Source organism: Lycorma delicatula, chromosome 1, assembly GCF_047948215.1.
Source record: "Lycorma delicatula isolate Av1 chromosome 1, ASM4794821v1, whole genome shotgun sequence".
NCBI lineage: Eukaryota > Metazoa > Arthropoda > Insecta > Hemiptera > Fulgoridae > Lycorma > Lycorma delicatula.
The window spans coordinates 189,595,048-189,621,361 of record NC_134455.1 but is presented as its reverse complement, the minus strand read 5'-3'; the positions used below and the strand labels follow the sequence as shown (position 1 = coordinate 189,621,361).

At 32.9% G+C, this 26,314-nt stretch overlaps 1 protein-coding gene and 1 long non-coding RNA gene across 3 annotated transcripts in view; one reads left to right on the top strand and one right to left on the bottom strand.

The window, feature by feature from the left end:
* Tango9 (transport and golgi organization 9) overlaps positions 1-18,646 on the bottom strand; it is a 74,156-nt gene extending 55,510 nt beyond the window's left edge. Inside the window, exon 1 of one of the 2 annotated variants that reach the window (XM_075368753.1) lies at positions 18,323-18,646. The gene's annotated coding sequence lies outside the window, so the exon portion shown is untranslated. Of the gene's footprint in view, positions 1-11,740; positions 12,002-18,322 lie in introns of those variants that run through there. The other variant, XM_075368762.1, reaches the window with a different exon arrangement.
* Positions 18,647-19,135: 489 nt separating this feature from the next.
* LOC142318235 (uncharacterized) overlaps positions 19,136-26,314 on the top strand; it is a 40,233-nt gene continuing 33,054 nt past the window's right edge. Inside the window, exon 1 of the long non-coding RNA XR_012754857.1 lies at positions 19,136-19,233. This is a non-coding gene — a long non-coding RNA (uncharacterized LOC142318235). The remainder of the gene's footprint in view (positions 19,234-26,314) is intronic.

Genomic DNA, 26,314 nt, shown 5'->3' with positions numbered 1-26,314 from the left:
AGAATAGCTCGAAAAATGCTTAGAAAATAAAAATGTCACGTGAGATTGAACATTGGTTTTTCTCTAGAAAAGTAGCTGGAAAATCAAACGAGAATGTTCAGCCAAAGGCAAAATATTAACAAACTATGAATAAGACAATAAATATAATAGTTCTGTGCAAGTGTTGCATTTAAAAATACCAGACTCCTATAGTACTTTACAAATCAAACCAATAACAGAATGAAATGAAATGAAACAAATACTGCAGTATAAAAGAAAAAAGTACGATAATAAAATTTAAAAACGAGTTTCCAAATTTCTTCCTTTTTTTCATTTTCTTTTGAAGATGACTCGATATCAAAAATTTGTCCAGGGAAGAAGGCTTCATCAAATAAAAAAGTAAAGAAACAAAAGAAGGTTCTTTTTGACTCAATGAAATTATATACATAAAGAGCAAAAATTTTTAATATCTTAAGATTTAAATTCTATATTTTTCACAATTTTCTAATGAAAGAATTGAATTCTCAAGCAGACACTCAGCAGTTACCGTGATGATGCATATAGTCCTTGAAAGTGTTACTGCCCCATTGTGTCATATGCAGTCTCCAAATTGAAGAAGGCAATAAAACTAAGTGTTGTGTCATAACAAAGCATTTTGTACAGCCCTCAAGCAGATCCATGATGAGCAGTAAAAATAAAGCTAACCAAAATCCACACTGCTTTGGTAAGAGTTCTTGAGATAACACAATGGATCTGAAGTTCATAATTCTCTCCATCAGTTTACACAAAAGACTCATTAGAGATACTGGGAGGTAGCTGGAAGCAAAAGACTGTTTTTTTGTAACAGGATCACGATGGCTTCACACATACATTAAAAACATAAAATGTATGTTTTCTAATTCTGTATTTTTGTTTAAATTCTGGATTGAACTTTTGAATTTACAAATTTGAGAATGCAAAATTTGGAAGATAGTTATAAAAGTACAACTATCTGAAAAGGCAGTGTCACAATTCATAGCATATGGTAATTCATAAATTAATGGAATTTTCAGGTCATATAATGATTTCTCCATTTGGGAGGAGGATTAATTTATCATATATATATATATATATAAAACTGAAATTATGAATTATATGAGCTAATGCAGGAAACTGATCAAAATCTATTCACCAAAATACTTGATACTGATAAAAATTGCCAGATAATTGCAACATACAGTATTTTCTAGCAACCCCTAATATGGAGGTGTTGGATCTAGTCCACAGATGGCCTTTAGTTGCCTCCACATAATAAAAAAAGAATGGTTCAACATAATCCATCCAAGATAATCATTCTGATTCTTAGAATATTCAATGGCAAACTGTGTCTGAATTAAGTTATTAAGTTACTGGTTGGTCTTTAACTAAATCTGACTGAAGGACTTTTCAGATCCATTTCAATCCACTAAGGACTTTCTTACAGTCAAAAAATGTCAGTTAAGTTGCCCAAATAACAGCAAAAAAGACTTAATAATGAATAAATCTATCCTGATGTTGTGCAGTCATTCAATAAACTGAGTAAGTAGACCTTCTATATCATCACAATCTAGAATATTATAAATTATATAATTTTATAATATATTTATACAATCTTTGTAGTCTCGATAATTCAAGAATTGGAACTTTACTCTTTTCCACAAATAAAGCCAGTCATATATTTGGCTCTCTGTTACCTGTAACTAAACAACATTTGCACCAATCTTCATAAAATAAATAATAAAACATATCAAGTTACAATGCACAGATGATAATTTAAAAAACTAAACAGTAGATAGTAGATGTAATTTTTTTCCAAGCCGTTAAAAGTCTTTGAAGTTTAGAAGAACATATCATTTATTTGAATTTTCAAAAATTTAACATTTAACATTCTTACTGCCATAGTTATTTGGATTATTTTATCATCAAAGGTCTAGAGTATTTTAGCTCATCAGTCAATAAAAGGAGATAAAAACATTGTTGAATTTTTTTCTTACAATCTATGTTGTATCACTAGCAAGCAGACAGCTAGGGATAGTCACATATATCACTAATCAGACACATCAGTCATTTCATAGCTGCTCTTTGTGGCATTACAAATTGTGTGTTACTTTAAAATTTATTTTCTTTTCCGAGATGATTTTTAAATATTTTGTTACTTTTTAAATACTTATCTCAGTACTTTTCTGTACCGAGATAACTTAAAAAATACATAACTTAAATTGTAACAAAGCAAAATTCTCAACAGGGTTAGTAATAATAAATTATTAAATATATGTTGAGCACCAAAATCAAAAATGTTTTAGGGAATCTGACATGAGACAAAAAATCATTTCCCACACAAGCATAATTATTCTCAATAATAATATCTATGTTCACCAGATGATAATCAGCCCTACAGTGCACCTTTAATTTGTTCACCACACAAACTGGCTGTACAGTAAGCATCATTACTTTCCTAGAAAGCAACACCAAACAATGATATCCATCTGTTACATGGGTTACAGCAATAATAAAGAATGGATTAGTTATATAAACACATCAATGTAATCCATCTGGCAGAAAATAACATTTCAGCATTAGTCTACACATTGCCTCTACTTGGTAAGGAACCACAATATTTAATAAATTAACAGAAATTAAAAATTCATGTAATACATATAAAGAAGTAATTAGAATTAGATGTTTTTTAAGGTAATTTGAAATCAGCACTGGAAAAAAGATAAACAATACATTATAAATTACATAAAGAAATAAATGAGTACGATTATATAAATAAAAATAGATGAATTTTCATGAATAAGATGTCAAACCCTCATGTATGTATTACCAGTGAATGAATGAAAAAAAAAAAAAAATTAACTTAAGTAACAATGAAACAGAACACAGACTGAAAGTTTGACTGCAACTACTAATAAGATAGCTACTAACAACACTCGATAATGTTATCATCAGAAATCGTTCAAGTTTTTCATTGCATTTATTTGGTAGAAATGTCTGACATAATTTAAGAATGGTTGGACATAATGAAGAATATTATCTTGTATTTTTTTTTTTTATTTCTAATTCTACTTAATTACTTGTCTAAAATATTTTAATCAAAACTTTCTTAAAAATGTATCCTCAATATGAACTGCTGCTTAACTAGTCATTTATTTGTCATTGTCTTTTTACTATTACTTTTATTAAAATGCTTCAAATTATATTTACAACATATGATAAAATAAAACACATTTTTCATTTTATCTCTTACCAGTTATTACCATAATAGTTAAGTTATTAAATATTATCAATAAAACCAACACACAACCATTATGCATAATCAGTATATCATGATTGTTAACATAATTAATATTTTTTTAACAAATTGTTAAAAAAATTGTTTTTAATTTTTTTCAGAAATTAATTTTACAATTTTTCCTCTTTGTAGCATTTTCTCCATGTAGATTAAGGTGTCAAAAAGAGAGATTTCGTAGCATTACTTTAATTTATAACATAAAACGAATTTCATCTTGTTACAAAATCATCAGAGATCATAAATATATTGATAATTTACACATTTTTAAATTTCATTGATCTTAACACATGCTTACATGTGTAAATTGTAAGCTGTATTTAGAATAATATATAGTAAAAGATGACAACACTTCAGCATTCATACATAAATAAAACATACGTTAAATTATACAAAAATTCTATTAACCATTTTCTAGTAAAAATGAATAACAAACATACTAGACATTTCCAAATCCATATTATCATATGTCAAATTGCTGACTATGCTGCACACAATAAGGCCTAGGATTGTTACACAAATTAATCCAAGTCAGAAATAAGTGTAATATTTTCTTCAATTTTTGTATAGTTAATGATGAACTACACAACAATTAAAAAATAAGCTTTTAAAATAACTACGGCTACATAATAAAAAGAACAAAAAAAAATTACTAGAAAACAAAATTTTTTCTATTAAAGGTAAATATAAAACAGAATCAAATACTTTGTATATTATCAAAAAACAAAATTCGATAAGCATAAAAAAATTACAATGGACCAATTCAGTTAGTCTATTTAAATTGACAATTTTCTACTCCTATAATAAACTCTATAAATACACAGTAATATTTTATTGAGTAACATACCATTTAAATTAATATATGATTAAAAGTTTCCATTTACATGGCATCTTCAACAGTTGAAGATCAGAGTTTTAAATCCTCACCTTTTTGGAGAGAATGTTTACGTGGCAATAACTATTGATTAAAATTACACATGATATTTCACTATATTTCTTTATTTCATTTTTAATATTTTTAGCAAGGAAAACAACATATAAAAAATTCCTGAATGTTGCCTGATACTGTAAAGAATTTAAAAACATTTTAGTTTTTTTTTTTAATTATAAGGTGACTGCACAATCTAATACCAAAAAATTGCAAGCTTATACTTAACAAAATTAGACTTAATTTTTTTTTAACTTATTTTCATTCATCAAAATGAATTTATTCATCATAACACTATATCCTATCAAATTTCATAAGCATGTGAAATTCTATTAATAAAGTTTTACAGTATTAATCACCAAGTAAAATGGGAGATACTTCATAGGAGCACATTTGTTGGAATCTTGTTGGAAACTTATGGTGGCCCTCTGCCCTGCTTCAGATACAGAAGCGTAAGAGTACACAAAATGAACTAGAAGTGCTCTCAAGTTATTCAGCAATCGGACTGTTTCCCTGATGCTGGTGATGGCGGCTCGGAGGTTCGTAAGACCTTAACTAAAGGATGCCCTCAGGGCAGTGTTCTGAGTCCCCTTTGTATCATAGAATTCGATTCGATGTTGCATTTAAGGTTGCCATGTGGTTGTCGTGTCATCGTTTATGCAGACGACGCATTGCTACTGATTGAAGGAGATTCGCGTAACGAGGTACAATTCTGAGCTGCTCATGCTTGTGAGACACTCCGACAGTGGAGCCTCCAACATAAGATGATTTTCAGCTCAGAGAAAACCACAATGCTGTTGCTTAAGGACCGATTGACTGCTTACCAATGAATCCCGGTTCGGATGGCTGGTCTTCCCATTCGGTACGTTACGACACAAAAATACCTGGATGTTATCCTTGATGAGAATTTTCGATTCAGGGAACATCTATAGTTTGTAGCAAAAAAGACCGCTGATGCTTTTTATGGAATCCGTAATCATTTATCCCGATTGGGGGTTGAATTACCGTCCCATACATATCCTTTACAAAGGTGTCAGCAAAGCTATTATGCTGTATGCTGCGCCTGTCTGGGCTCACCGCATGGCTTTTAGGAATTGCGCTGACATTTTGCTGCGGGCCCAGCGACTCCTCTTGCTGACAGTTATAGGCGGTTACAGAACAGTTTCGCGGGAGGCAAAACTGTTACAGCCGGAGTCAAACCAATAGATATCTTGGTTAATGAGTGTAAGGAACGCAACATTTCCAAGGTAAATAACCTATTGACGTCAGAACGAAAGCAGGAGATTGAAGACCGGGGCCTTGTGTCTTGGCAGGTCAGATGGAATGAATCCCCCACGGGTCGCTACACACATGGTATATTTCCTATAGTGTCTAATTCAGATGGGATTAAATGGATCTCCCCCAATCGGTATATCACAGTTTCTCTTCGGGCATGGTGCCGTTCGGGCAAGTTTGGCTAGGTTTGGTGGATTCGAGTCAATGCCCGGATTGCGGGACTGATGATACAGTGGACCACGTCTTCTACGTCTGTCCCCGATATGAGGTCGAACGTTCACGAGCTGTTAGGGAACTTGAGGGAATACATTCCTTCCTGAATCTCCGTACCAACTGGATGATCCGCAAGGAATGGTCTATATTGGCTGGTTTTCTTCGCGCCCTTGCAATGTGTAGGTCTGCAGAGGGAGTTTGATCGAAGTACTCGATTGTGGTAGGATCCCGGGTGGCTAGGGTTCGGGTTAGGCATTGGAATGGTTGGAGGTACACGCATTGGTATCATGCCACGGTTATATTGGTATTGTTTGTGATTCGATTTGGGGTTCCCGCTGGTGCGGGGCTGCGCTGCCGGGGTATGGTAGTCCCCTTGTTGCATTCCCCTTGTTAAGTGACCTAAACTGCTCGACTTATTTGGGTGTAGGTCTGAATTTCTATGTTGCGTAAAACACAATTTTGACTGATATAAGGTAGCATTGATTTAACTTTAAATTCGTTCGTTTTCCGAGATATTCACAGTAACGAAAGGTGTTGTCAAATCTTTACTAGGCGCAGGGTTCGCGCTTCCGCAGTTTCGGTTAGATAGTTTGAGGGAATCATGTTAGGTTGGATGTGAAGATGTCCGTTTGAGGCCTACGTGAAGGCGAAATTTGATATGTATTTACTGATGCAAATGTCTGCCGAGGCATTTACATCGGTGGCATCCCGACCGAGACCTGGCTGACGACTGTGAGATGTAATCAGTTAAAGGGTCCAAAGACGACCTCCGGTAAAGCCCCTCAGGGCTTGGAACGGAGGGGGTGGTGTGGCGACCGGTAACGTCACTAGGTGGGTGTCTTCTCCCTACGGGGTTGGGATGAAGACTGGTATATTGAAAAGTGATGGCTACATCAAGATTCTGAAGGGAAGACGACGAGATTTCCTTGCGGAGATTTGTTTTACTCTAAAACAAATTTCCGCAAGGCAATGGAGTGTTCGTACAAGATCTCGCGCCGTACCAAAATGGAAAAGTTTTTCGATGAACGAAACATTAAAAATCCTCCGTTGGTCAGGCTCCCCAGTTTTAAAACCAATTGACAATTTTTGGGCAATAGTCAAAAAATGAATTGTACCACAAAAACTGATCACATTTAAAGCAAATATTGGTATGGTTTCATGATGAAGAAATTAAAAAAATGTGTATCACACTTGCTGAATTGATGCCTGATTGTGTAAATGAAGTAATTAAGAATAAAGAACATATTAATTATAAGATACACAGTATGTCTGAAAAGTTCCCAAACAAAATTAAATAAAAATACAGATTTACAGATAAACGAATTTACTCACATCAGCCCTTGACATAGAACCTTTCTCTATTTATACAGTCGTTGCAATACCAGTAGAGCTCATCAAATGCTATGGAGAAATCATTTTGTTGATCGTCTTCAACTGCATAGTGCAAGCCCTTTGGATGGGCAGAATGTTGTCGAAAAAGCGGCCTTTCATCTTCAACTTGAGTTTCGGGAATAGGAAATAGTCTACTGGAGCCAAGTCAGGTGAATAAGGCGGGTGGGATAAGACGGTAAATTGATTTGTAGTGTAATAACAAGTTAAAACTGTTGTCATGTGTGCTGGGACATTGTCGTGCAAGAGAGTACAACTGCTCCGATCCCGGTACTTGGGCTGGATTCAATGATTGTAACACATCAGGGGTTTGATTACTTCCAAATAGAATTCAGAATTCAATCCACCGGGTTGGTCTAGTGGTTAACGCGACTTCCCAAATCAGCTGATTTGGAAGTCGAGAGTTACAGCGTTCAAGTCCTAGTAAAGCCAGATATTTATACATGGATTTGAATACTAGATCGTGGATACCGTGTTCTTTGGTGGTTGGGTTTCAATTAACCACACATCTCAGGAATGGTTGAACTGAGAATGTACAAAGACTACACCTCATTTACACTCATACATATCATCCTCATTCATCCTCTGAAGAATTATCTAAACGGTAGTTACCGGAGGCTAAACAGAAAAAAGAGAGAATTCAGAATTCACGGTTTGACCAGTTGGGACAAATTCATGATGAATCAGGCCCTTTGAGTCGAAAAATGCAATTAACATAGTTTTCATTCTTGATTTTTACTGCCTGACTTTCGTCGGTCTTTGTGCTCCAGGGCTCAACCAAGCAACGGATTGACGCTTCGTTTGCGGATGTTATATGAAGCATTAACTTTCATCCCCAGCCACAATTGTTTGCAAAAAATTTGGGTCGCTAGCGGCAGTTTCAACGAAGTCTTAAGCACAAGAAAGATGCACCGTTCTTCGGTCAAGAAGTGTGGGAACGAAACGAAAGCACACCTTTCGGCGGTTCATTTTTCTCTTAGAATTCTAAGTACCGCTTCTTTACCGATGTAAAGCATTAATTTCCTGTTAAAGCCAAACAGGGCAAGGATCGGGGGGAGGGATGGCGATCGGAACGTCACTAGGCGGGTGTCTTCCCCTACGGGGTTGGGATGTTCGGGCAGCAGCGCCCGCACTTTCGCAAAGTTTCAGTCGTGAACAGCTGTTGATGGCTTCCCGCTTTGTTTGTCGTCATCCAACGACTCTCTATCGTCTTTAAACCGCTTCCACCAGGTGTATGTTGTGTAGTATGAGATGCAGCTTCATGACTGCTTGGTGTATCATAGAATAAGTTTCAACGAAACATTTTTGAAGTCGAACACAAAATTTTATCGCTCTTGTCTGTTCCATGTCGCGAGCTCGCAGAAGGTCATGTGAACACAACGTACGCGGCCGAATATAACTCGAATGGAGTGACGAAACATGATGAAATTTTGTAACACCGTACTACATAGTTCCTTGGTTGTCCGAGAGATAGCACTACTTGTATCGACTATAGAAATTTAGTTCGGGAACTTTTCAGACCTACACTGTATTCACAAATTTGTACAGGTAAGATTTTTTTCTAAAGTTACTTTTTTTAAAAATAACATCTGTATTGGGATTAATTCGCAATGCTACTGTAGTCTTCTAATGATTTTTTAGTAGGCAACAACATTCGGTATTTAATGCATTTGGCATTTGGTACTTAATGACTTAGAAAACAAAAGAATAATAATTTGCATTGAATTTTGATTTCATTACAACGATATACCAGGTATATCCGGAAAGTAATGTAATTTAATGTATTTTATTGTAAAGCGACTGTACGTTGCAGCGCGCTCTATCATCCGCCGGGATTGATGGTGGTACGTCAATCACCGAGCGAGTGCTTGCTCAGTTGTCTCAGAGCTCTCAAAGGTGAAGGACAGGCGATTTTGTAAACCTCCGTTTCGTCTCTTGTACAAGTTGCGATGCAGCGTTCACTGGAATAAAGATACGTGATCAAGATTTGTGTGAATTTCGGCAAGTCTGCAGCAGAAACTTTTCCAATGGTTCAACAGGCCTTTGGGGATGAGTGTTTATCACAAATACAAGTCTACAGATGGCACAAGGCATTTTTGGAAGGCCGTGAAGAGGTCGACGACGAAGCCCGAGCTGGACACCTGTTAACCTCCTCAAACGACGAAAATGTGACTCGTGTGAAAACATTTGCAAACAGACCGTCCAACGAGTGTTCTTTTAATGGCCGACATGTTTAAATATTCCAAAAACTATCGTCTACAGGATAGTGACCAAGGATTTAGACATGCGAAAAGTGCGCATGATGCGTCCCAAGAATGTTAACTGACGACCAAAAATCTCGCCAAGTGGAAATTTGTCAAGACATTTTGGAAACAAGTGAAAATGATCCTCACTTTTTGGATAATGTTATCACGGGTGATGAAACGTGGATATTCCAGTACAACCCCGAAACGAAGAGGCAAAGTGCCGAGTAGCACACCTCGGCGTCCTTTCGCCCCAATAAGGCTGGATCCTCCACCGTGAGTTTGTACCTCCAGGGAAAAAAGTTAATTCTAAATTTTACGTAGAAGTAGTTTTTTAGGTAGATTTCATAAGAAAGCTACAAATTGTAATGGATACCATGATTCGACTTCTGGAAAATTTCGACATATCTTCGCGTTTCACATCCCCCAGATACCAAAACAACCGTCAGTTCAAAGTTTATATATATTTCACTTTGTTGTGGACACGATAATTGCCGTAATTTTGCGCCCATCACTTTCAAATTGATACATAAAATATAACGACCCAAAATCTCGGTAGAGTTCGTTAGTGAGAAAATTCCGACCATGGGGGTGGAATGGGGGGATTTTTCGAAAAAAAAATATAGTTATAAGTTTCTTATTAAGTAAAATATCGAATTCGTTTAAAGTTCCTACTATTCTTTGGATAAGGGCCCAAAACTTACCAACCATTGGCCCAGAGGTGGAAAAATTGGATTTTGAAGACAAAAAAAATCATACCTCCCTTAATAGGCAAAGTATCGAATCGGTTTAAAGTGATCATTAGTCCTCTAATCATTACCTAAAACTTTCGTCTGAAACAGTGTTTGACATGATCAAACCTTACAGCAAGGGATGACCAAAATGTTGCTGGAATTGTAAGAAGATGGGGGCCTTGTCACATGCTAAACTTGTAAAACTCTTTTCCACATGCAACCAATGTCGTATTGAGTAGATTTGAAGTTTTTCTTAACTTTAGGGTGGAAATTTTTTTATCCCCCACTTAGCACTAGTGAAATCTAGCTCTGTCTTCCAGCATGCCAAAAGGGATTCTTTTCATACTTGTGGACTTGGTGACATTACTTTTTGAACAGACTGTGTAATAAAATAATAAATTAAAATATCATTCCTGAACCTAATTTTTATCAACAAAGAACTTTAATATTACATTGGTAAATTATAAACATTACAGATTACTGCATTACTTAGCGGTTTCACATAAGCCTTAAAATGCTTCCATTTTAACCATTATGATTTTTTTTCATAGCAAATTCATTGAGAATTTTCTCTGTAATTCAACGCAGCATAAACATGCTTTCTTTCAAAACCTAAGTTTTCCACATATTGATTTTTCTGCCATTTTCAGAAAGTTTACAGCTTTCATTCAAATTGTCCTCACAGTAAAAAAACTTAAATAAAGATTGCACAAAAGGAAATAAAATAGTTATTATTTCTTAATCAAGACTCTTAATAAAAGCCTAACAGTTACATTACACAAAACCATCAAGAATGAAATGGTTTTGCCATGTAGAAGTTTTTATGCTATTTAACTTTGTATCATAAAATTATGAATTTATGAGTAAAAACAAATATATGTACACCAAAATTATTTTGATAAAATTCCTGTAACTTCTTCTAATATGTTCATTTTATTCCCAAAAGATAAAAATATGACACCAAAAACGCATCTTTCTAACAATGATATTGATAACAACTGTTTAAAAACGTTTTTAATACAAAATTGTAGGTAACTTAATTTTAAACGGTAAATAACATACCTGGTCTCAATGGCTCAAATTTTACATTTATTAAATAAAGGTTTACAGAATATGTTAACTCACTAGACTATGACCTTTAATAAAATAAAAATAATAATGGAGAAGTAAAACTGCAGAATGACACATTTGTTTACTTTAATAGAATATTCAAAAATTCAGTTTCTGTTTGTGAACATCAGTTTTCAGCCACCCCACAAACATAATCTAACGGATCCTTAAGATAGTCTACATTACTTCATAACACAATTTTCAAAAATAAGGGGCTAATCATCAGATTACTGATCATAATATAGCATATACTGATTGAAATTAGATATTGAAAATTGAAAGTACATTCATCAGCAAACAGAATAAGTATGAGTATAATTAAATTAAAAATCAAATGACAGTAACCCGATATCATACACTTAGAATGTGTGACAGGCACTTTGCTAAACATTTAAATAGCAAACTATACAGACAAATAACCGCAATTCATTTGGCAATTTGAACAACACTACTTTTTGTCTCGTTCAAGTCAGTACTGCCAACCAGTCGGCGAAAAATATTTTATTTTCAACAGAAATTAATACAGCTACTTAAATGTTAAAAAAAAATTCTCACTTACTGCTTAATGAGTATCTCTATGTTCAGTATATTTACAGAGATCTCTGCTCTATAAGAACATTTTTTTAGAAAATATAATGCTCATGGATTGTGGAAAATGTACACAACTAATGTACCAACTAACCACTAAAACCCAATCAATTAATAATCAAGTGGGGTCATACAAAGTATGAATGTTACAGAACTGTCAATCATTTATCATACTTTTTTTAAATCTCCTACTGAACTCTGTAACAGAATTATCTTGCTCGATATCATTAAATATAAAGTTTTATCTGGACCACTACAATGTACGATATCTAAAAAGCCTTGACTTCTAATGGGTTGACAGTTGTGCAAATTCTGATCTTGTTGTAGAGTGCTTTAAATAAATACAAAATGACGACAGCAGTTTACATAATTTAACAGAACAAAAGTACTCTCATATACAGCATGTACTCTCTCTCAATGTTGTCTCTTTTCTTTTTTTTTACACTGCGCTTACTATCGACACTTACACTATCGATATAAGCCAATACAATAGTTAAGTAAACAAAATTTTGATTTTATCACAACACCCTCCCGCAATCAAAATGTTTACAACAAAAATAATACATTCAATACATGACAACCTTACAAAAATAAAAAAAAATAAAAAGAAACTGAAATAAGTACCACTTTGTGGTACTTACGTATTAACGCCACCGCAGCTACAGCTTTATTTAAAAACAAAGTAGTCAATCGGATTTCGATGGAAAATGAACAGTCTCTTTATTAATTTTAATAAATGGTTATTTATATTTATTTATTTTATAAATATAACTTAACCTATGCTCGCAAACCTTGACTAATTAACACCCTTAATTTTTTGAGTATTTATTTAATAAATTCAGTAATTGCAATTATTTATTATTTAAATAATCAAAACACTCCTGTTAATTAGTCAAGATTAACGAGCGAAGCAAGCGTAAGTTAAGTTTGGTTAAATTATATTAATAAAATAAATAAATATAAATTATTAAAATTAATAAAAAGCCTGTTTTGAATCTATGTTAAACTCTATATCGGCCCATTTTCCACCGAAATCCAATTGACCACTTTGTTTGTAAATAAAGCTGTAGCTGCGGTAGCGTTAATATGTAAGTACCAAATTTGTTCTATAGTGATACCTAAATAATATGAAATTTAACCTAAATCATTCATTTTAAAGTTACTCATATTTCATTCATAATTTCATAATTTCTTGCTTATTTGTTAGCCTGTGATAATTAAGTCATCAACACAAATTTTTGAAACATTAGATAACCTGAAATACAAACAATAATCATTATTTGACCTTACAAAATTTTGATATATCATGAATTCATGAAATTTATCATACCACAATTTGGGAGAATTCTTAAAATCATAAATGCTTTCTTAAGTTAGCACACTTTATCAGATTTTGGTAAATTGCAATTCTCAGATAAACACATAAATTTCTTTCAGTCCACGAAGCAAAAACGTTCTACAGACATCCATTTGCATAACAGGTCAGTCAAAATTTACACTAAAACAGCTAACATATTAATGTTAACTGTTTAGCATTTAATTTGGCAACAGGAGATTAAACATCATATACTGACTATTTCTGCATGAACCCTCTGTCAACCTAAATTTAAATTGAATTACTTTACCTTGATTATCTTGTATTATTCTGTAAAGCTAAGTGATAATTGCTTGGTATTAACACCATCTATTTCTGGCTTATCAGTAACATCCCATGTATGATTTTCAGTTAATGTCTTCAACTCAATGTGCCCTGCAATTGCTTAACAAAAACTGACTGTTTAATGTCATATGAAGTTGGTCATACTAACAAATCATTATCAATATAATAACTAGACCCTGCAGCTTATTCCTAGGACAAAGCTGTCTTCTCAGTAGGGTTATGTATGTTCATGTTCAGGGAACTTCTTTCATTTGCAGTCACATCTTTAATTATGTTTTCAACATGTTCAACTTCAGATGTAAGTTCTTCTTTCTTCATGTTAACATTACAATCAAAAAATGAGAAATTAAGTTTAGATAGAACAAAAATACCTCTTTTTAACATTACTGCATTCATGTGTGGAAAATAAACTCTCAGTTCTTTTGTACTTTCACCATAATCTATATAGATTCCCTTCCTACTTTTAAGATCATGCTTCTTTCTCTTCTCTTTTGGTATATGCACCCACCCTTCTGTACCAAAGAGTGGTTTTATTTTTTATTTTTTAAATCAAAACTTTGCTTATTATACCACAATTCACTGTACTTGTCCCAGTTTTATTAATCACATATAAGCTGTATTTCCTGCTTCAGTCCAAAACTTGGTTAGATGTTTTGCTGCCATAAGTACACATTTCTCATTGAGACAACCATTCTGTTTGGGATTATAAGAAACAGCAGTCCGATGTTCTATTTCTTACTGAGTCTGAAGTTTTCTTACATTGTAATTAACAAACTCCTTTCCATTATCTGTTCTTAAGATTTTAATTTTCTGACCCGTTTGATTTTCACACAGTTTCACAAAAAGTTCAAGCTTACAATAAACTTCATACTTTTAAAAAATACACCTGTCTATAAAGCAAATAATCATCTTTCAATAAGAACATGTAACAAGAGCCATCTACTGAGTCAACTTCCATAGGACCACAGACATCAGCATGGATTATGTTTCCAACTTCAGTTGATTGTGAATTACTTTCTTTGAATAATTACAATGTTGTTATCCCTGCACACAGGCTTTACAGAACAAGGTTTCATTTTTATCTTCACACAATAATATATATGAATACCACTTTTGATTCAAAAATCTTTTCACATGATCAAACTTTTGATGTGCAAAACTTTCATGTCACCAGATTAAAGATTTTTTATTTGAGTTCACTGCGGCAACATTGGCCAAACAACAATCATCTTGGTCTATAAAAGTTTGGTTATCCAAGCGAAACATCATGTGAAAAAGTTTATTTGACCGTCTAGCCACTGCAAAAACCTAATGTGTTTCCTTATAAATTAATCGTGCTTCATAGGTATCCGACTTTAAATAAAAATCATTATCCAATGGCTCGCCCTGTGGGAAAATATTCATCCTTAAATCACATTGTTCATCTTCATATTTATGTGCATTTGTTCATCGTACAATTTAATAAAAACAGTACCAATACCGATTACTGAACAATCACCTATTCTTACATGTTTTGGTTCATTAAGATGTATATACTTTCCAAACAATTTTAGATCATTACACATATGCTCAAATGCTTCACTATCAAGCTACCATTCTGTACCCAAATTCACCTCAGAAACCACAATTATGGCCAATCTTTCATTTCAATTTACTGCCTCTACTTTAAAATTATTTGCAATTCTATGCATAGTAATTAATATCTATACAATAAATTGGTTTAATTAGTTTATATTAATAAAATCATTTGTTACAAAAATTACAGTATTTTTTTTAAACAAACCTGACACATAAAAGTGATACTCTTAATCTCAATGATAATTTCTTTTGATGAAACCAACAATCTTTTAATATGTGGCCTTTCTTATGACAAAAAGGTCGCACAATATTTTTTATTTTTCATAGAACTTGAATAATTCTTAAACTGATTCTTTTTAAGGCCAACATTTCCACAAGAAAAACATTTGAGACTAAACTTCTTTACATGTTTAGCAGTTAATGCCACAGAATGTTTACTAGATTTCAAACACTCTTCTTCAATCAATAATCTAGCTGTTAGAAGTGCTTAGAATTTGTTGATTTTCAGCCATGATTCCTAACCAGACATAAACTGTTTATACTGATCTGGCAAAGACATTATTATTTTTGTAATAACCAGTTTTTTTAGGTATTTCTTCCTTCTGATGCTTAATAGCAGCAGTTAAATTTAGGATTTTTGATTTTTAGTAATTACAAAACACCATTTTCAAAATTCAAATTAAAAAACTATTACTGTAAAACCTCCCTCCATAAATCATGAGACCTTGTCGATGGTGAGGGGGCTTGAGTGCTCAGTGAAACAGAGTAGCTGGACCATATCGTAGAGGTATCTGTTTAGAGCCAGACTAAGGAACGATTCCTGAACGAGGGCAGCAGCTCTTTCAGTAGTTGTTAAGGGCGTAGATCAGGAGGACTTAAACAGCCATATCAAAATTATTCAATCTTTTGAGTACTGTGCAGCTGAAAGAAATGGAAAACTAAAGTTGCTTTTTTTCCAAGAAAATGTAACTCTGCATTTTCATATAAGAAAGATGGAGGCGTCTCCTTGGAAAAATATTCAGGAGGTAAATTGGTCCCTCGTTTGGATCTCGGAGTAGGAACTACTAAGGAAGGGGGTCACCAGAAAATTAAAAAATAACATTCTATGAGTCGAAGCGTGGAATTTTAGAAGTCTAAAACAGGTTGGTAGGTTAGAAAATCTAAAGAGGTTAATGGATAGACTAAATGTAGATGTAGTAGGAATTAGCAAGGTTCAGTGGGAAAACAACTTTTGGTCAGGTGATTTTAGAATAATTAGCACAGCTTCAAATAAAGGGCAGGCAGGAGTAGATTTCATAATGAACTATCTAGTAGAAATAATGTAGATGGACCACTTAATATAAAGATAGGAAGAGACAAGATTACGGAGATAGAAGAATTTTGTTATTTGGGAAGTAGAATTACTAAAGTTGGATGAAGCAGGAGCGATATAAAATGCTGAACAGCACAGGCGAAACGAGCCTTCAGTCAGAAATATAATTTGTTTACATCAAAAATTAAAATAAATGTCAGGAAAACATCTTTGAAAGTATGTGTTTGAAGCATAGCTTTATACTATGTTAATATAGCTTTATAGATTTATGATAATCTGAGTACCTGAGAAGAAAAAATGAGTAGCTTTTGAAATGTGTTGCTGTAGGAGAATGTTAAAAATTTGATGGGTGGACAAAGTGACAAATGAGGAGGTGTTGCAGAAAATTGATGAAGAAAGAAGCAATTAGAAAAATATAGTTAAAAGAAGAGAGACTTACAGGACACATATTAAGACATCCTGGAATAGTCGCTTTAATACTGGGAGGGCAGGTAGAAGGGAAAAATTGTACTGGCAGGCAATATTTGGAATATGTAAAACAAATTGTTTGGAATGTAGGCTGTATGGAATATACAGAATGAAACGACTGGCACTAAATAGGGAATTTTGGAGAGCACCATCAAACCAGTCAAATGACTGAAGACAAAAAAAAAAGAAAAACTGTAAAAAATGAATTCTAACACTTCATTGATGCTCAGTTTAGCCCACATTTAATTTGCAGTCTTGCACATTTAAACATATGACAAACGCCAGATTTCATGTGCAATATTAACACTATTAGTGCGCGTGCATTATAAAATTCAAATTTTTTCAATACTGCAGCTTATTAAGCAAGTATCTGGTTTCTGTGTATATCCATTGATAATGTTGAAGAGATCTTTAGCTGTCAGCACTATTCTAAGCTGGAATTTCCAAATGTTCCAGTTATTTACGTTTAACTATTCTGATTCAATACTTTTATCCACGTGGTCACAACTCAGACAACAATCCAACAAAATTTTCACAACCTCTGTTCATAGGTATATGCTTGGGCCCATAAACTGTTGCACAGTGCTTTAAGTAAATATATGACGACCACTGTCTACTTTCAAAAAAAATTTTTAACAGAAAGAAATTCTCATATACAGTATGTACTCTCATTATTCTCTTCTTTTTTTAACCTACGCTTATTACTGACCCTCATTCACTATCAATACTTAAACTACGATCGATATAAACAAAATGATATGTTTAATAACTGACATTTCGATTGTATCATAAAGCAGATCTCCTGAAGCTAAACCACTGCATTAATTTTTAAAACAACATATTAGCTTATAGCCCAACGTCTAATGAGTTCACTGAAATGCTGGACGAAAAATCAATCATTCAATAGTATTTTATAAGTCAGGTAGAACCACTGCTAGACTATTGACACCATATAAAATTGTCTCTATAAGAAAAATAACTTAAAACAAAGATAGATATTTTAAAATTAAATGTTATATTAATATTTAAATAGAATACAAGCAGAAGTATGTTATTAATAATAAAAAAAACCTTGAGTAAATTATTCACTAATAAGAATTACTAAGTTGGCCAGAATTTAACAATGCAAACATTTATAGAACATATTTGATGAAATTCTTAAAATTAGCATACAAAGAAAACATGCATACAAGCAACTAATAACATAAATATAGTTTTGACAAATACTGACTGCAGCAGTAGCAGCAACAGAACATAACATAAAATAACATAAAACATAACATAAAATAACTAATTAAGATTCATAAAATTCACAGTATGAAAACAATACCTCTTTACAACACAACACTCAATTCAGATTAGAATTGAGTGTTACGCATTCTAAAATCATTAATAAGATGTATTTGTAGGATAAAAATGTTGCTTTTTGGCGATGTTGTAATATAGAGAATTCGACGTTATTTTAAACGGCTAAGGGAAAGCATTCATTAGGAATAAAAATTACATTAAAATTAAGCAAAGAATGGAATACTTACAAAATTCTAGTCACTAGATAAAACAAAAACCGATACAAATGAAATAGAGCGACGCAATTTCACCACAATAAATGGATTACTATGAATAACGGTTGTATAATTGATTAGATATTAATATAATTACACAAATAAAATGTCACTCGCCGCTCAGACATACAAAAACAATATTTTAACACAGAGCATCTGCACTTGCAATATAAACATTTTTCTTTCAATATCTCGTATATTTAACAACTCAATTTCTCAGTTTCATTTGTCAGCAGAATTCAGATAAACCACAACCAGTACTCAATTGATTCTAAACACCATAACCTACACCTAACACGTGACATCCAGGCTAGCCAACATTTGTCTTATAATAAGACTTCCAAGAAATGTTAATCAATCCTTAGGATTAATTAATTTATGTCTTACGGTGAAAAATAAAGTTAAAACATCTAGTATGTATCGTTTACAGTGATAACTTAAACTTCAGCCATCATCTTTGATCACTTCTACTAAGCGTTGAACAATATGGTTGACCCAGCAATTTTGGTATTTTTATTACTGTACTTCAGTATGTGAAAATGTAGAAAAGAATCCCTGGAAATGCAATTCCATATATTTTGTAGAGATAGTTTCTAAATATTCTTTTAATAAAATATAAATGTATCAAGCAATTTGAGAAATTTTATTGGTATAACTCTCACTGTTTTTAACCATAACGGTTGAGATTGAAAATTTTCCAAAATCATTTTTTTTTTTTTTAATGACTAATGGAGCCAAATTTACTTTGAACAAATGTTTTTTCAGCTTACATAATAATTCATAACACTTCAGCGCTTTTACAAGCTTCGTTAGTGGTCACTGCTGGTTTTGAGAGTGGTGTCAGCTGATATTACTCCTAGCTGTCTGGAAGACAAATATTTATGGTAACGTCTTAAAGTTTGTAGTAGAATAAAAAATTATAAATTTATAAGAAAAAATTAAACCCAGTGATTTTTTGTTTTGTTTACCGTTACATTTATTAAAGCTTTTAGGTCATCAAGGTATTTATTATGACAAGCTAATCTAGCGATTAGTGTCGCTTTAGGATGTTGAGAACAAGCTAATTTTATTTATTTCAAATATATCAAAACTAGTGATTTAAAACGATATTTTAGAACTTCTTTAAAGCAAAAATGTCCTGTAATCTGCCATTTCGTTTTACTCTATACGGTGTAATCTATACGGTTACTCTGCACGGTGACAAAATTTTCTCAATTAAAAATTGAGAATCCATATCCATAAACATGGATATCGACCACCACTAGCCATTCCCCACCTTTAGTCGGCTCTAATGTAATTAGACATACAAAGACGTGTTGTAATCATATTATCCTATATATATATATATATATATATATATATATATATATATATATATATATATATATATATATATTAGGCTTATATAATTATTATGTAAATTATAATTCATTTTGTGTTAATTACTGGTAATTATTATATTTATTACATTTCTATTTTATTAAGACAAAAATAATTTTTATGCCTAATCAAAATCACATCAGTTACAAACATTATTTTTATAAAAAGAAAATAAACATTATTATTTCACATTAAACTAACTGTTAAATGAGAGTTTTATTCATTTGTTTCACATTTATTATCCTTTAAGTAAAGGATTCTTGCAAATTATTGCAAGAAGAGTGTATGTAATTAGTTCTAAGTTTATTCTACTTGACTGTTGATGATGGTTTGCAACAATCGTAATTCTCTGAAGAAGTCAGTTTATTACTGTTTTATTATTTTTTTGTTCATCTCTGGACAGGATTCAGAATTGTTCATTTGAATAATTAAAATGCCTTAACGCATTCGATCGTCATTAAAGACTTAACGGGCCCTCAAAAATTATTTATTATTGAAAACGCCCTCTCAACGCATGCATTTGTCCTCGGACAGTGACAGCACAAATTCATACCTCTTTTTGTTTGGAATAGGTAACTAGCGTTTATTCAGGTCCTTAAGAACTTCTTACCATCTCTGTTCACTTTTTAGTTTTGGTTTATCCCATTGTGCCAAGATATCATGAGATAGGTAAGAGTTAAATGCACACAACTTGCTGAACATATCGTGGAGTAATAACAGTTTCAAAATACGTTAAAGTTAAGTTAAGTTTACAACTCTGCTCTAAATCTTGAGCTACTGTTTCAGGTTAACCCCGTGATATATAGGCTTATCATACGTCCGGGATTAACCCGGACAAGCCTGGTTTTTTAGTGCTGTCCGGGTTTTGAGAATTTTATGACTGGCGAGGATTTTTTTAAATTTTAGTCCTATATGTTCGACAACGCGTCTTTTAACATTCTCTTCTTTTCTTTTTCCTGTTTAGCCTCCGGTAACTACCGTTTAGATAATTCTTCAGAGGATGAATGAGGATGATATGTATGAGTGTAAATGAAGTGTAGTCTTGTACATTCTCAGTTCGACCATTCCTGAGGTGTGTGGTTAATTGAAACCCAACCACCAAAGAACACCGGTATCCACGATCTAGTATTCAAATCCATGTAAAAATAACTGGCTTTACTAGGACTTGAACGCTGTAACTCTCGACTTCCAAATCGGCTGATTTGGGAAGACGCGTTAACCACTAGACCAACCCGGTGAGTAACATTCTTTTACGGCCGTGCGTCTCTCAGCCGACCTTGGAGCAAGCGCTGATGTCGATTTTGATGGAGGCGTGGCTATCGGTCTCGCCGCAACCTTTTACTTAGTTGCGGCGAAAGGTTGCGGCGATGCCGCAGGGGCAATCCGTTTGTGTTATTTTCGTGTGTGAAGTAACTCGTCTACAAGTTTTTGATCATTTTTCCCCCATCGTTTAGCAATTGGCAAAAGAAAATGTGTGTTTATTGTTACCTACAACAGGAATACAAATTTTTGAAATTGTGTAACGACAATAACAATGAACGTGTTTATTACACATTATGTACTGGAGAATTTTCTGTTGCACGTAAAGGAAAGGGTCATATTGAAGACCACATGAAAACAGCTAAACATAGGAGTGCTCTTTACTACTGCTTCAGCAAACATAAGAGATTTTTTTAAAGCCAAATTTGGGAATAACATGAATAGTGATCTGGAGTGTGCTGCTAAAGAAGTTACATTTTTATACCAAACTGCTAGACATGAACTCAGTTTCAAAACATAAGACTGCACATCTAAAACTGGTTAAAAAGTTATATGACCCAAACTTTTCATCTGCTAGAACCAAAACTGAGGCAATTATTGTTAATGTTATTTTGCCATTTATATTTGATAATGTGTTGCGTTCTTTGAAAAACATTAATTATGTAACAGTAACAATGGATAGCTCAAACAGAAATGAAGTAAAACTTGTAAGATATTTCAGTCTGCAGGAGGGACTCAAGTTAAATTTTTAAATTTTGACAAAGTGTCAGGTGAAACTGCTCTTGACTCAGTATCTTTGGCAAGGTGTGAATAAATAGAAACTTGAAAAAAGTTGTTTTGTTACACTGCTGATAACACAATAGTAATTTTGGTGGTGTGAAGAGAAAGGGAAATGAAAATATGTTCAGAAAAGTTCAAAGTGATTTAAAAAGACCTATTTTGGAATTGGTTATTCAGCCCACATTGTACACAATTCAGTACAAACAGCATGTGATTCTCTACCCCTGGACTTAAAAGTTATTGTTATAAAAACTTAAAAATACTTTCACATATAGTGAAAGTACATTTGTTACCCAGTAAGGGTAACAAAACTTAAAAGTTTCTGTGAATTTGTGGAAACGGGTTACAAAAAAGTATTATCTCATAGCAGCACAAGGTTCCTTAGTATGTTACCTGCAATAGAAAGAATTCTTTCCATTTTTTATGGACTAAAATCACACTTCTTATCTTGTGACAAATGCCCAAAATTATTATTTGATTTTTTGAAAATCTAGAAATTGAACTGTTTTTGAAATTTTTATATGGTACTCTACAGTTATTTAATAATATAGTTCTGAAATTGGAAGCTTAATTGTCTATCACAGCAACAGAAGCATTTCAGACTTATTCTGAATTAATTTGTCAACTTCAGGAAAGAAAAACCCACAAAAATACATTATAAATAAATTCTTCTGCCAAAGAATTGCTGCACTCTAAAAGAAAATAATGATGTTCAGGAATAAAAATTCTTCTCAAGCGTAGACAATTTTTATAAATCTAGTATCCAATACTTAGAGTTATGGAAAACCAGTTTTGATAAAATTAGTAACTTTCAGTGGATAAATTTACAAACTGAAATTGCCTGGTCTGATTTAGAAGAGATGCACAAGTTGTTAATGAATTATAAAAGTTTCCATAATATTGATAACTAATTTGATGAATGTCATTGTTGAACCAGGTAATTCAAAACCAAAGGGTAGGTTATGGTTCAAGTTGTGAAAAAATACTAGATAATATTGAAGAGAAGTGGAAAGCAATTTTTAAGGTGTTTCAAAAGACTGATATTTCATGTAGCAATATTTCTAAAATGGTTGAGTTTTTGATGCCTGGGCCATCTGCTTCAGTTTTTTTTCAATTACGGGGAACATTTGGTCTGCAGAGAGAAAAGACTTTATCTACTGTTACAGAACTGCTAAATGTTAAAATTAATTCAGAACTTTCTTGTGAATTTTATGATGTAATTAAAAAATTTCTGAAAAAAGTCATGTCTAGTGAAAAATACAAGTGGATAAACAAAGTTTAATATTTCAGTAAACTGTTAAGACTTTTAAGTAATTTCAAAAGTATGTCCTGGGTTGGACCCAAAAAAAATATTGTAAGCCTACATGGTGCATGATTAAGGTTTTTGATGTTAGCTTTACACAAATCTAAGTAACTGATGCAGTTTCCATAAAAAGTGCAGGCTGTATCCTTTATATGTTGCAAATCTCAATTACATCTTGTCTCTGATATCCTTTTCTGGAGCTCTTTTTTTTTCTTTTAAGTTAGAATTCAAACGCATATATTCGTTAGCTGCCTCACGAGTACACACTTTGTCCCGTTCAATTTTCTTGACAACTTCTAATTTGCATCCTCAAAAAATGTTTTTAAGACTGCTGGGGGTTTTTCTATTGACGAAAGTACGCTTTAAGTGATTCGATAATGTGTAGTACTCGTTCTAAGGCAGGCCGAAGTCTAAGTCGGTGTGTGTCAGAGTACGAAAGATACTTTTTGCATTCAACCTCCGTAGTATCGCAAAACTCCTTCAACTGTGCCACATGAACTGAATAGATGGGGAAAAGTTTAAAAAGCTTCTGGATTATAGCCTCGGCATGAACCGCAAGTTATCTGCTGCATTGTTAATGCAGTTATTGAGAACATGGGTCATACAACCAATCCCGATTAAAGGATTTTTGCATTAATATAAAAATACTCTTCGACCCACTCCTTCTAGGGCCTTCAAAATTGGTATTTTTGTTATGTCGATAAGACATAATTATATCTACGAGATCATTTCTTTTTAAAATAGAAAATACGTAATCGTTTAATTGATCGCTAGTCTCGTTGCCGTTAGCTGCCGTTAACGGCAGCAATTTCAAACTCTAAAATTTTTACATTAATGCCACTGGTCTCCTGAAAATTGTAGCTACCACGGAGAGTAATTTATCTGCTCCATGATTCGAAGAGTCGACAATTATTGAAAAACGTGAAGTCTCTGCTAACTCTTCAAACATTCTCCTTAGCGTTTCAGGAGCTAAAACATTTTTATCGTTGCCTTACTTTCATTTTTTGCCGAAGAAAATTTAGGTTCGAATAATTTGCAAAGAAAAAATTTAGATTTACAGTCAAACGGTTGTATTTTATCGTGTGATAGACAACCACTGCCTCATTCGCCACGAGCTCAGTTTTATGTGAATCGTTTTTAATCGTTTTTTTAGCGCTTAAGGCTATACTGCTAACCGCCGCTTGATGTCTCTTGGATCTGAGGTGGGCCTTTACATTTGTGTAATTACTGTGAGCAAGATCAATTTTCTTACCAAATTAGCAGAGGTAGTAAAATTTCCTTAAATTAGATCATGATTTAAAATATATAAAGGAACCTTTTCGATGAAATTCTGGACTTTCAACATTTTTTTAGAACGACGGGACAAAGTCCTAAAATTCGAACTGTCCCGAAAACGTTGGGACGCAACATATCTATACGAAAAGTATAGAGAAATGAAAAAAATATTACTGAGTTATGTTGTTTAAAAGTTTTTCCTTGCGTTTTATATGGTAGCCTTTTTAAAATAACTTTTAAATAAAATGTTCAGATAGTCTTACAATTCGCGATTTCGTTATTTAGTGTTCTCTTAAAGCTGAATGAGTAACTGACTAAAAATTCACATAAAAGAATAATTCTCAAAAATATTTTTTCAGGAAAACTATTTTAATGAGTTTAGTGCAAATCTGATAACTACAGATATAACACTGATGCATGATTATTTAATTTTCAATAAAAAAATAAATACCACTTTAATTTTTATTTTTAAAGTAAATTTACAGAGTATCAAATAAAACGCTATCCATCTATCACAGCCTTATGTCAGTAGGTATTATTGAATGAAAAAGCTATGAGTAAGTTATTAAATATTCTTTATTATCAAAGGTTACAACCCATTAAATTCTAAAAAAAATGTTGCAAATGGCCACCATCTTCCTGAATACACGCTATCACCCTTTTCATTATGCAACTGTTTTCAAAGTTTGTGACTGGATATTTAATAAGGCTTATTCAGTGCTGACATTCAGTTGTTCTAGTGTGCATGGTTTGTTGCTGTATGGTTAAGTAAACCCCCCAAAAAAATCTGAGATGTCAAATCTGAATCTCGGTGGACATAAATATTGAACGGAGGATCAATGAAGTGATCACCAAAGAATTTGTTAATAAAAGCACTTGAATTTGCGTAGTGTGATGTTGCTTTATCATGTTGTATCTACAATATCAATCTTTTTCTTCCAAGAATGCAACGAATTGAGATAAAATATTCTGATATCGTTCTGCATTAATGATGTTCTTGAAGAAAATAAGACAATTTTTTCGTGATATCGCACACCAGACGTCCATCTTCTGCAAGTTTTTCATGACACGCATGGGAGTTTTCAACTATTTTGATTATTTACGTAGCCATCCAAATGGAACCACGCCTCATCAGAGAAAAATAATCAGTTGATAACAAGAAACCGCCCTCACGCACAAATTGACGAAAATGACAGTATTCTAGCTGCTTTTCTTTGTCTAGCAACTAATCAATTTTTTTGCGAGGAAGTTAAGCAGTCATTGATTTCAGCGACAGTAACTGCATTCATTATTGTTCTCAATTCTTTCTTTGTGTTCCTTATCGTCAACCTGTCTCTGAATTTGGTAACTAACTTCAATTCTGAGTTTTTATTAGGTCTAGTCTAGTCTGTTAGGAACTAGTCTGTCTCGGTATTTACGGCGAATATATTCTTGCACTGCAGTCACTAAGCGTGAAGTATGTAATAATAAAATCACGTTCCTCTTGTAAAACACCATCATCTTCTCAGTAAAAATTCACTGACGTTCTGAATGCTTTGTTATTGTAACCGGTAGTAGCCTACTGCACTGGCTCAATAGTCAGATATTAGTAATTACTACGAGTCCATCTCAGAAAAACGTGGGGGAGTTGGGTAGTCAATCCAAATTTAAGAGAAAACTGATTGATGGGTTGCATTTTATTTGAACATATTTAAAACGGAATTTAAAATAAATTAAGATTTTTTTAAAATTCAAACCTGATATATAATACACAGCTAATCAGCAATTAAGTTTTATATACCGTATTTGCTCGAATCTAAGCCGTACCATAAATGTGCTGAAGGTTTTTGTTAAAAAACCTATTTTCTGTAAAAATAGAATTTAAATAACAAACAAATAGCAATACAAAAAATATTTCTGTGTAGGAAATTTAAATTGAATAAAAATTAATTAAAATCAGATAAACACTCACTTTCACTGTCACTGAA